An 11,723-nucleotide genomic window follows, 5' to 3' on the forward strand; every position below is an offset into this window, starting at 1 on the left:
AGCTGAAAAGAAAGACCTGGACATCTTTAGGGCATCTTTAGGGTCTTCCCCCAGAGACATCTCTTGGGATGTAACAGTAGGAGCAGGGCTGGAGGAATGTGGGGACTCGGGCACACTGGGTCTGAAATGGAGCTGGGACGGACACACACAGAGGAGTGGCCTGTGAGAGTCTGAACCTTGTGGAAAACAGGAGAGAAGGTAACGAAGCAGACTGCTGCTTCTGGCTACAGAGATGAAGAAGGAAAACAGGCCATCGGGAAGGGAATCGCTAATGGATGTGGAGAAACAGCACTGACTGGCCATTAGGAAGGCACAAATCCCTATTGCAGTGAGAGCTAGAAACAAATATACCCACAGAATCCATCAACTTTTATAACAGATTCAGAAACACGGGGCAGAAGGGACTGTGGTGACCATCTCATCTGATCTCTGTAACACCTGGCAAAGAACCTTCCTGTTTTCATCCCTGTTAAATTAAGCAGAAACATTAAAACTCTTTTCTAGAAAATGAACGACTGAAAGATTTCCAGTTTTCTAAAAGTCCACCAGAGCTTCTTGTAATTTTCCTCACTTGTATTTTTGCCTCATTTCTAATCTCCAAGATTGCCTTGCATCATTTCCCCTATTGGCTCTTTTAATATTTGTAACTAAACCAGAGAGCTAAACCAAAGAGGGCCATCTGATATTGCATCGTTGTCTCCAGTGTAAGACTCTTACACGCCATGACCGGATCACCCATGACCTTCTCTTTCATCCAACGAATAGGCTGTGTCCTGGCAGTTCTACTCCATGACATCTTTTCCAGTGCTGCAGTCATCCTCTGGCTCTTAGCACCCTCCTGACTCCTCCGTGCCCATGCAGTGATCCCAGGAGTAGTTGTCTTCGTGCTAAAGGCTGGGATAATGCAACCTCCCTTTTCCTGTTTAATACTTCCTGTTTTGCAGCCCAGGATCTTGTTACCCTTGACACTGTATTTCACCCTGGCAGATACTTCCATGAACTCCCAGTCCTCTCCAGATTTCTGGCTTGCTTGGGTAGAAATCCCCTTTTGGTAGGAGGTCTCCATTTTACTTGCTCAGCTGTGAGTCATACATTTCTGCATTAAAATGCATCATGTTTGCATGAGCCCAGGCACTATTGTTCTGCACCAAAGACATATCCTATTCATTACTCAATAGGTCCATCTTTGTGCCATCTTCAGACTTCAATAGGAATAATTTCATTTGTCTTTCTGAGTTGGATTTGAAAGAGCTGGGACAAAAGCACCACTTGCCAAATGGTGACTCTTCACTCACAGTATCATTTCCTGACACCTACTAGTTAGCCAGCTTTAAATCCATTTAATGAGATCCATGCTTATTTTGTATCATCCTATGGCACGAATTGAAATGGCCTGAAGAAGTCTAAGTAAATTACATCACCCTGTTACCTATGTCAGGCAAGCTCATAATCTCACTGATAAAAGGTGTTATTCTAACTAGATCCATTTCCTACGTATCTAGGCTTGCTGATAGGAATTATGCTATCCCCTTTACGTTGTTCTCCTAATGGAAAAGCTCAGGAATGGAGTCTCCACCAGCCCTCTGGGTATCTTGCTGCAGTGCCACACAACCTTCTTCATTCACTCATTCTAATGCTGGTACAACGCCACCTTGTTTCTAGGCCTATGAAACTTGTTCTCCAATACGTATCGAAGCCCCTCAGAGCCTTTTTGTGCAGCTCTTTCTATTGAGTTGCTGGGGTTTTTTGCTGTGTTCAAACTAAATCTCTTCCTTCAGTTTTCTTACACACCTATTACATTTTTAAAAACTCAGTAGTCCCTATTGGGAAGGAAATACATGTCATCACTGTCCAAAGTCTGCAACAGTCATATCTGTTGGCTACAACTGTTCTCTATATCATTACTGGATGATTATTTCACCACGATTTCCACACAGAAATAGACTAGAGTTGTTTTATGATATCCTTTGTTTGTACTGTGCTTTAAAAAGCTGTCTTACTGCCCTTATGTCTCCCGTCCACAAATACCTTCCTGTCCTTTTGCCCCTCCTATCTTTTTTCTACAGTTCCAAACAATTAAATTATCAGTCACAATAGTTATTTCTGCTAGCTCCTCTCTTTCCCCCCTCCTACCTACATACACACAAATCCATACAGACACCAACATCTACATATTTAATCATTCCAACTGCTCTATTTTCCTTCCAAACCAGCCTTCTTTCTCAATTGTGACATTTCAGCACCAATAAAAATATGCAGTTTCCCAACTATTCCATTTCTTCTGTTTGTGTTTCTCCCCCATCTCATTTAGCTCAAGTCCGAATTGTTTTTAGCTTTGGAAACTGGCCTTTTTAAAGCTCCACGTTTGTACGTTAGCAGTTTGGACTTTATTCTGTTTGCCCGTAACAAATCACATTGAGTCACTCTCATTTTCTCTTAACTAATCAATAATTTATTTTCAGTTCTGTAGTTAGTAGTCTTAATCTAGTGCAGAATACCAATAGGGAGTGAGTTTCCACCAAAGGAAAGTGGTTTAGAAGGCCCACCCTGACTGCTCCTACCCCACTCTGCCTCTGTTCTGCCTGCGGATGTGTGCTAGCTGTTGTGGGATCACCTTCCATGTCAGCCTAGGTGTTACCAGCGCTGGTCAGAGTAAAATTTGCACTAGTCACAAGTCTCCTGGGATGCAATGGCTGTTTTGCTCTTAATTCTGCAATGCTTTGGCATCAGACATGCTTTGGTGCCTTCAGGACAGGAGCAGCCAGCAATAAACCTCCCTGAATAAGTTTTTCCCATTTGCCAGCAGTTGGCTGTCCCCAGGGTGTCTGCAGTGACAGAGCACTGGACATCTTCATGACATGGCACAGAATAGCTGTGCTGGCTGGCTCCAGCTGTGTGCTTGAGTGCCTCCAGCTAACTGTTATCCATCAGCATGCAGGGACCTCTCTGTGGCCCGTGGCCTGATCTTTTTTCTGGTTTCTGTACCTGGCCATGTCTAGTGAGGAGATGATTGCTCCTGCTCTGAGTGCCTGCCCTAGTGGTGACCCCATCAGAGACCTTCGTTCTCCCATGTGGACAGATATGTACAGGCAGGATGCCAAAAGAGAAGTACCAGCACGATCCTCCCAGGCTGAGCTGCTGGCCTGGGAGAGCAGGTAACCGACCCAATAGCTGCTCTCTGAAGCACATGTGCACGTTGTTGGAGAAAAATGCAGCCAGCTCAGGCAACCCCAGCAGCTGCTTAATGAATCTTGACTCATCTTAGTACACCAAACATTTGACCAGATGAAATCGGCGCTGGCAGATGCAGCTCCTCCATTCCGACTGCTCAGTCCAGAGTAAAATGAAAGGCAAGCACTTTCGACCGAAACCTGGCACGAGCCCCCAGACACTGGCCTCAGCTCTCTGTGCCATAGGATGCTGTCCAGCAGTGAGGCCAGTCTGCACATGGTCTGCATCTGGGTCAAGGATGTATATTATTAAAGAAGACAACTCCCTTGGCAACTGCTTCATTCTCCGAGGTGTAGCCCTTGGGTTTCTCAATGTCTCTAATGTGTCAGAGGTGCTCTGTTACGTTGTGAACTGATGGGTTGTCCTCTTCCCATGGAATCCTGAAGGCATGATCCCTTGGGTGATGAGCTATAGACCTTCCACCAGCACCTCCTCTAGCAGATTCTGCATCATCTCCTCACCATGCATTCTTTGTCCAGACCTATCCTCAGTCCCAGGCAGGGTAAGAACATGGGTACACACACAGCAGATGTGTTCACCAGTGAAAGTCCTGAAATAAGAACAAATAAGGTATTTCTGTTCTGGAAGTCACTTCTTCCCTTCAACGACTGCAAAGCCACCTTCCCTTCAAACAGAAAAGTCCAGCTAAACCACAGGTACAAATGCTGCTTCAGCAGAACTTTGTAGGGTCCCTCTGCTGAGCACCAGGGGATCAAAGCAAACTCGCCAAGTGAAATGCAGTGCAATGTGTCAGTGTGCAAGGGTGAAAGTGGGCAGCTGGTCTCCAGAGCAGGGCTAGCTAGCCAGGCATGGCGCTGCATGAAGCGCATTTATTGTTGCATTGAGTCTGCTGCCTGGCTTCGTTTGCTTAATTATTTGTTTTCACAGATAGCACTGGGTTGTGCAATCATTTTCTTTGAAAACGGGATTCAGCTCGTGTTGTTTCACCTAACTGGGCTGATGTTGAGCGAAGCAAAAGCTGTCTTGCTAACAGACCTCTTCACCAGCCAGTGACATGTACTTGGGATGTTGCCTCAGGGAACACTTGTCCTGATGTCAGGTGTGTCCTGGGGTCCTAGCACTGCACTGCACTGCACACGGAAACCCGGAGACATGTAAGCCAGCCCCCAAAAAGGTTGGCATTAAGGTATTTTGAATGGCAGGAGGGGCTTTTTGCCATCCAAGCATCAGGGTTAGGAGAATTAAAAAGTGGCATAAGTGTTTACTCCAGGGTAGAGAGGGTGTTTTGGGGCTTTTGAAACTTACGGGGGGGGGGGGTAAATGAAAGGAAAATGGAAAGAAATGGTATTATTTCTAAAGGGTAAGGGGAGCTTTATTCCAATTCAGCCTGCTTTTCTTGTATTTGCAAACTGGTTGGCTCTGGACATAGGCTATTCAGATATAAGTGCATTGCTGTAAGATTGTTTTATGGCTCACTTTCAGGGAAAACAAGCTGCTAAGTACTTCATAGCAAGTTTTTTTGGAGCACGGACTGTGTATTTTTCTTTGCTTGGAAAACAGCTTGCTGTTTCTGAGTGCTGCTGCCTCACATTGTAATGGTAAGAGAGCATTGCCCTGTGCAGGTCTGGGGCACTGTCCTGGTGGTCCTGTGCTGTCCTGAAACATAATACAGATGGATAAGATGTGAGTGGATTAGATGCTGCTCCCCCCTTACTGTAAACCTTGTGAAATGTTCAGGAAGGGGATGGGGCAAACCTTCACTATATTTTTTTTGCTACTGAGGTAGAGATGGTAGTTTTACTGATGATTTGCAAACTCGCGTCTTCCTCTGTCCATCTTGCTTTGGAAGAGTTAATATTGCTCTTTGGGGAGACAAATAACATATATGGGAATACAGACAATATTGAAAAGCAACTTCTCTGTAAAAGTGCAGATGTCAGAAGCTAAGCTCTTTGACCCATAGCTTAGTTCCAGAAAAAAAACACAACACTTCTTTTTAGGTGAGCAGAAAATATGCTGGAAGTGATGAAACTGATCAGATGTTTGAACTTTAATTTTGTTGATGGCCGGCAGTTGTATGAGTAGCTGCCCCTACGGTTTTTGTTTTAAATCATCTGGGCTTTTAACATTGACCTTTCTGAGAATTGGTGACACCAGAAAACCTATTACCCAATTCAGATTGCCAATCTTCTTCAAAAGTAGCTTTATTTATGAATATCGCATTTGGAAGAAAGGGGACATTTCTGGCATCTCAGGCATTTTAAGCCTTGGCTACTTTTCATGCTACTGGTGTAAATGAAATTTCCCAGAACTGACACTAGTGAAGTGTTGTCTCCAGCTGAAGTTGTTTGGACCAAAGTTCCTTCCTCCAAGTTTTGCCCTAAGAACTCAGTTTTGAAATGCTGAGAGGAAAAAGGAATGTGTGAAATTACAATTAGCAAGGAAGAGGCTGATGAGATTGGCCAAGGATGAGGAAGGCTCTCTCTCAGACTGTTTTCCTGAGGGATGCAGTATGAACTGCATTTCAGTTCCAGAGCAGGGAAGTACTCGCCCGGGAGACTGAGAGCTGAATAATTTAGGAACCTCCTAGCAGCCTGTTTGCCCTTGTTTTGATCTTTTATTAGTTGGAGCATTGCCCAGCCTTTTTGGGGGTGTGAAGGTGTGGCTCGGGGCACACAGCTACCAAGGTGTGTGAGCATCCATGGAGTCCAGAGACAGGAGGAATTTAAGAAAACTCCCCTGCTTGAGCAACCCAGTGTGCTCTCAATGAAATTGCTCACTGAGCTGTATTCAATATGCTCTACTCAAGGTCCTGATGAAACTGAAATACTATCTCGTGTAAACTGTGATTCAAAAGAGTTATCAAATTTCCAGTTACCCAACACAATTTGTTGAGTCTGTTGGTTTGGTGGTTTTTTTGAAACCCCGTGATTTTGGAGTGTAGAGCCAAACATTAATAAACCTCTGAGATGGGACCTTTACAATTGTATGTATGGTTTGTGGTTTACACACCGGATACTTATCTAGCATTCTCTGGCATCCAGTTGTACATTTGATTGGAGCATCCTTTGGTTGGGGTTTAGAGCCTGAAGGATTTCCCGAAGGGATCGGCCCCAGATCATTCATGGAGGTAAGACTGGGATGATCATAAGTTACCTGTGGGGAAAGAGGTGGGAGTAGGAAATGGTGCAAGGAGTCTAGAGTCACCTGTGGGGACATCATGCTTGGGGATGGGGAGGTTCCCTACCTCAGACCCTAATTGCTGGAGGAGAGGCACAGGTGTTGCTTTGGAGCATATACATTTCGTGCCCCTCTGGTACGCTGGGATGGGGAACCACAAATGGCTGGCTGGTAACTGCTCCCGAGCTTTTCACCCGAAGGAAGTTGTAACTCCCAAATCATTGCAGACGGCCTTCTGAATCTCACCAAACAGATCTGAGAGGAGGATGGGTCAGTGCTTGTGGGTGCACACACCCGTGCCTGTGTGGCAATAATCCCACACTTCCAGGAGGGAGATAGGAAGGGTTCCTCCTACCTTTGAAGGAGAAGGAGGCTTCTGGGTTCCATCTAGGGAAACACTGGTGAGTGAGAGGCCAGAGAAAAGACATGATTTGTGACAAGGTGTATCTGTGGTCCTGACCCCATGTCCCCAGCATTTATCCTGACTGTCAGATATGTGGGTAACGGGAGTTTTTCCTTGATCAGATAGATAAACACCACCGGTTGGAGTTTACTACCTTCCCCTTTGGTGCTCACAGCTTCTGATAGTTGTGTGGGACACTGGTGCAAACCACAGCCTGCCACTGCCAGGGCCTGGAGAGAGCCTTGTGTACTTCCCTCTTTCTGTGGCATGTTACATTTGTGGTGTTTGTCCTTTTGCTACAGCTCTGCAGTGTGGTGTGAGGTGCTGAGAGGGACTCTGTGGTCCTGTCCTGTGGCACACACAGGATAGATGCTCTGTAGATTCACCTGGATTGAAGTCTCATTTGCTTGTCTTTGCAGAGGACTGCATGTGTTGACTGTCCAGCTTCTGTATCCCTGTTACCATACTCATTTGATGTGCCATTGATGTAATTCTGATTTGATTGTTGTATGGGTTTACCTATTATTCAGGTCAATATTGCTAAGGGCCATTTGCATTGCAGGGGAAGAATACACATGCTTGAGTTTAGTTTTATTTTTGTTTGGTAGATACCAAAATGTTTAAATCTGAGATCAAGTCATATCTCCTTCAGCAAGCAACATGTGTCCAGCACCTGGGACAAACATCAAGTAATCAACCTCAGACAATGGAACAGCTTTTTCTGCAATTGGCCTTTGATTCTTAGACCCATAGCCATGAATAACACCCCTTCCCTATGCTCAGTGCAAAATATGAGCTCCAGGACAAATGATAATAAATGAGCCCAAATGAATTCTGCCCTTCAGGAAATGATTTAATATGTAAGGCTCCCCCATCGCATGCTTCTCCAGGGACTGTGATGTAAGTGTAAGATGAAGTACTATCACAATAATCATGTGTGTATATTCCTACCAGCTCTATTACCTGGGGACGGCTAAGTCAGGGTCAAGATGTCTGTATCCGTACAATGACATTACATGTAGTTTCAGCAGGAAGAAAGCTGTTTGAGTCTCTTGATCTCTCTGTAGATGAAAACAGCCCTACTGATGGCTGAGGACCTGCCCTGTTACCTCCACTCACTTCTCGCTGCCTCTGCTGCTTGCTGGGGAAAAAAAAAAAACCAAACACAAAAGACAGGAAAATACAAATGTCCAGTGAGAGACAGGAGGAAAGTAGGGATGGAGAGTAAGGAAAGGGGGAGCAACTCATCTGCTGTAATTATTGCCCGTGGGAGAAGCCCCCAGGGTACAAAATCAACCCAGAAGGACAGAGTGAGTGACAGTGCTGCACGTTCATGAGCATTTTTCTCTCTTTCCAGGAGCTGAAAATCTTTGGATAAACTCCTGAGTGACAGAGGCAAGTGAAACTGCCAGTGGGTGGTGCATGGGCATCTCTAATGCTTGCAGATACAAGCCTAGCGCTGCCCTTGCCCGCTGCATGTATTCTATTTATACCACAGTAGAGGGAGCGTTGGCAAAGCATCTCAGAGGAGCAACCTTTTGTTATACCTACAGCTGCTCCCTTCCCGGTTAGTGCAACCGACACAAAAATAATCACAATAATGAGGTTAATTGATTCACTGTCTTGTGACCGTGCTGAAGCCAACTCGGCCATAGCCTGGTTATTGCATCTTGTGTCCCTGGGATTTCCTACAGGGAAGGATGCACCTGAAATACCTCAGGACATTTAGTATCCGTTTACCTGGTTGCTTCTCCCAACAGCTCACCTCATTCTGGCCTTTGTGTCATGTCTGCTAGAACAAGACATTGGTTTTCCTTGTGCTGATCTCCAGGCTCGCGCTGAGGGACTATATTTGAAACCAGAGAGTGAGCTGTGTGTTAAGAAATAGCTCTGGCACTAAAATGTTTTAAATTACTCTTTGTTTCCCTGACTTCTCTCCCAATTTAGGTTATCCAAATCCAGATTCCCCCCAGACTTGCCCACGAGATGTAATTCTAAGAAAATATTGTTTCATTTGTTTTTTAACGTACGCATTTCTCACATTTCCTGTTCCAGTTTCAAAGTGGGCCTGAGCTCCTCTGCTAACATTGCCCCAGCTGTTATTTTGGGGATCTGAGAGAGGGGAGATAAAATAAACCAAGTGCGGGGAGTTCATTTCTTGCATTTCCCTCCTGTCAGCCACAGGTTCTTTCTCCTAAGTCAGGAAAGAGTTACTGACATTCCCCTCTTTCCAGGTCAAACAGAAGGATTAGATGAAGGGTACTGCTAACGTGGGTCAAGGTATTGAAAAATGGATGCCTAAATTTAGGCTCCTAATTTTGTATTTTGAGCCCCTAAATAAGGGCTTGATCTTATGCCCTTTGAAGTCAATGCCAAAGCTTCCACTGAACTCAATCTGCAGGATGAAGTCCTAAATTATGGTCAGGTTCTTAAAAGTTCTCAGCGTCTCACAGCTCCAAATAAGTCATCCCCCGGCCCCTTTGCAAATCACGCGTCTTCCCTTAAGTGCCTAAACATGGAGCTCGTGCTTTTGGGTATTCCATATTTAAAATCCTGCCTGTTGATGCTGTCTTTCTTTCTGTCTCAGGAGTCACTGACATGGGAAAGATAACAAGAAGCGCAGCCAGGACATGCATTGATTTGCTTTTTTGGCGAGTGGTGCTCAGCATGAATGCTGCGGATTCTATAGCAATGTCAGTATTTATTGCGGTGTAACGTTAACATGGAAGGCACATGAATGTCCTTGCCGGTGCCAGAATTCAGGCAAGTACATGACCATTTGCACAAACCTCACATACACCGCTTTCCTGGTAACAGGATGTTGGCAGGTGGGAAGATCACAGGATCCAGATGAAACGTAAGACGAGATGAGCAATCCTGTAGTGGTAATTTTAGAAGCTGGGTTCTGTACATTATTTACAGTACATTGTAGCTTTAAGGGGATAAGGCTACCCCTTGCCACTCATGGACTTAGTAATTTCTGCGAGATTTCTGTGGGGGACTTTCGGTCGTGCAGCAGTTGGAGGGATTTTGTCCATCCAGGGAAGTGTTCAAATCGCAAGGTGTTTGCAGTAGTACCACCTTCATTCATAAACTGCTCACCCAGCGGGAGGGGAAATGGCACCAAAGAACTTCTACCAGTTAAAGAGTAAAAAGCACCTAGTGAGTTATCTGCTTCCTGCTGGCCTGAAATGCAGAGGCCAGGCATAAGGAAGGAGCTGCTCACAGTAAACTGTGACAGAGTCGGAAGTGGTTCTTGCCTCCAGGAGCTTTAGTTTGGCTTTACGTTCAGCTAGTGAAATATCCCCTATTTTCCCTGGAGTGGGGACTTGAAGTCTCACTGTCTCTTAGAAAGTATTTTTGACAATTGCAGTCTGACTATGGGAAACTGATTATTTTGTATGAATATTAGGAAAAAATTCTTCCCTGTGAGAGTGGTGAAGCCCTGACACAGGTTGCCCAGAGAAACTGTGGCTGCCCCATCCCTGGCAGTGTTCAAGGCCAGGCTGAACGGGGCTTTGAGCATCCTGCTTTAGTGAAAAGTGTCCCTGTCCATGGCAGGGGGCTGGAACAAGATGAGCTTTAAGGTCCCTTCCAACCCAAACCATTCTATGATTCAATGATTCTATTAATATTTCTTTTGTCAGAAACCCTCTGCAACAATTAGTTAAAAAAAAAAAAATGGAGAAAGCAAAGAAAAAGGGATTCTTTTGCAATGTTTGAACAACACCCACCACTCTGTAGAAACGTGATCCCTGAGGGGAAAGGGATTATATTCTCCCCCAGGCTTTCCACTGGGCTAGGTTTCTCCCCTTGCCCAGAAGAAAGGGCCATCATCACCCGGGGCGCAGCCCTACAGCGGGGCAATGGAGGGGCCAGACAGGAGCTGGAGTCACTCCCTGCTCGGACAGACCTGTCGCTCATGTCCCAGCCTTCCTCGGGGTCAGTGTGACCCGGGGGCATCCCCACAGACTGCACTGACACAAAATCTTAACAAAAATAAACGAAGGGAAGAAGAGGTCTAAGATCTACTGAAAGCAAAGAATTGTATTTTCTTTTTTCCTCGTAGTTTCCCTCAGCCAGCAGGTGCCTCTATAGAGCCAACGCATTGCCTGTGTCAGTAGGAGTCTGTGGCACAGCACTGGAATACCTGCTTTCCAATGATAATATGGCCTGTTTTTTCTTCGGTGTCCTTTTCCCCCCTTCCTCCAGCCCACGGTGAGCCCCAGGAATCTGCCAGTCTGGACTTCCACTTGGTCCACCACCCAAGATCCTCAGAGGATGGTGGCAGGAGGGAGATTTGTATACACTGACACAAGCATATTGTTACTGTACATCCCATACGGGGAAATTTTGCCTGTGACCAGAGCAAGGGAGCTCAGTTGGAGAATGCCTGCCGTAACCTCCTCGAGACAAAGCTTGCTCTTCGAATACCTTCCCAGAAAGCAGGGTGGGGTTTGTCTGGCAACAGTCTTCACCCCTTCGACGGGGACACCCTCCTGCACATCGGGGCACCGCTCAGGCAGGCCCCCTGTGCCAAGGGTGGTGACACTGCATACAGAGAAATAAAACCCAGCTGAGGATGATCCCTCCTCCGCCGCTTTGGCACGTAGGTGCGAAGAAATCCCTGTATCTGAAAAGCGAAGGCCTCGGAGGATGGGGGCCGGAGGGGGGGGATAGGGGAGTGGGAAGGACAGATGATGACTGTGACGGCAATTTGTCCCCTGCTGCCCCCTACCCCCAAATGGCTCTGCTGGACTTTGAAGCGATTCCCACGGGCAAGGTGAATTTTGACCCGAACGTGCATCCATCGGCAGGGCAGAACGGGCGGAGTGACGGCGGCCGGGGGGAACAGGACAGGGCGCGGAGGTTGGGGGCGAAGTGCTCGAGCCACGGGGGGCTGCGGTCCCGCGTGTGGCTGGCGGGGAGAGCGGCGGAGGGGGCGCGC

General features: G+C 46.4%; 1 protein-coding gene and 1 long non-coding RNA gene across 4 annotated transcripts in view; one reads left to right on the forward strand and one right to left on the reverse strand.

Annotated features, from left to right (window-relative positions):
• Nucleotides 1-11,723, reverse strand: part of GTPBP2 (GTP binding protein 2) — a 220,971-nt gene that overhangs the window by 202,334 nt on the left and 6,914 nt on the right. The window lies entirely within an intron of this gene.
• Nucleotides 4,194-11,398, forward strand: LOC136014247 (uncharacterized). Of its 3 annotated transcripts, XR_010612568.1 has the most exons (6): nucleotides 4,194-4,378; nucleotides 4,675-4,790; nucleotides 6,237-6,322; nucleotides 8,133-8,170; nucleotides 9,363-9,538; nucleotides 10,845-11,398. It is a non-coding gene; the product is annotated as an uncharacterized LOC136014247 (long non-coding RNA). The 3 variants fall into 3 exon arrangements; XR_010612566.1 differs by lacking the exon at nucleotides 4,675-4,790 and having other exon boundaries at nucleotides 10,845-11,397; XR_010612567.1 differs by lacking the exons at nucleotides 4,675-4,790; nucleotides 10,845-11,398 and having other exon boundaries at nucleotides 9,363-10,836.

This window comes from Lathamus discolor, chromosome 5 (assembly GCF_037157495.1).
Source record: "Lathamus discolor isolate bLatDis1 chromosome 5, bLatDis1.hap1, whole genome shotgun sequence".
NCBI lineage: Eukaryota > Metazoa > Chordata > Aves > Psittaciformes > Psittacidae > Lathamus > Lathamus discolor.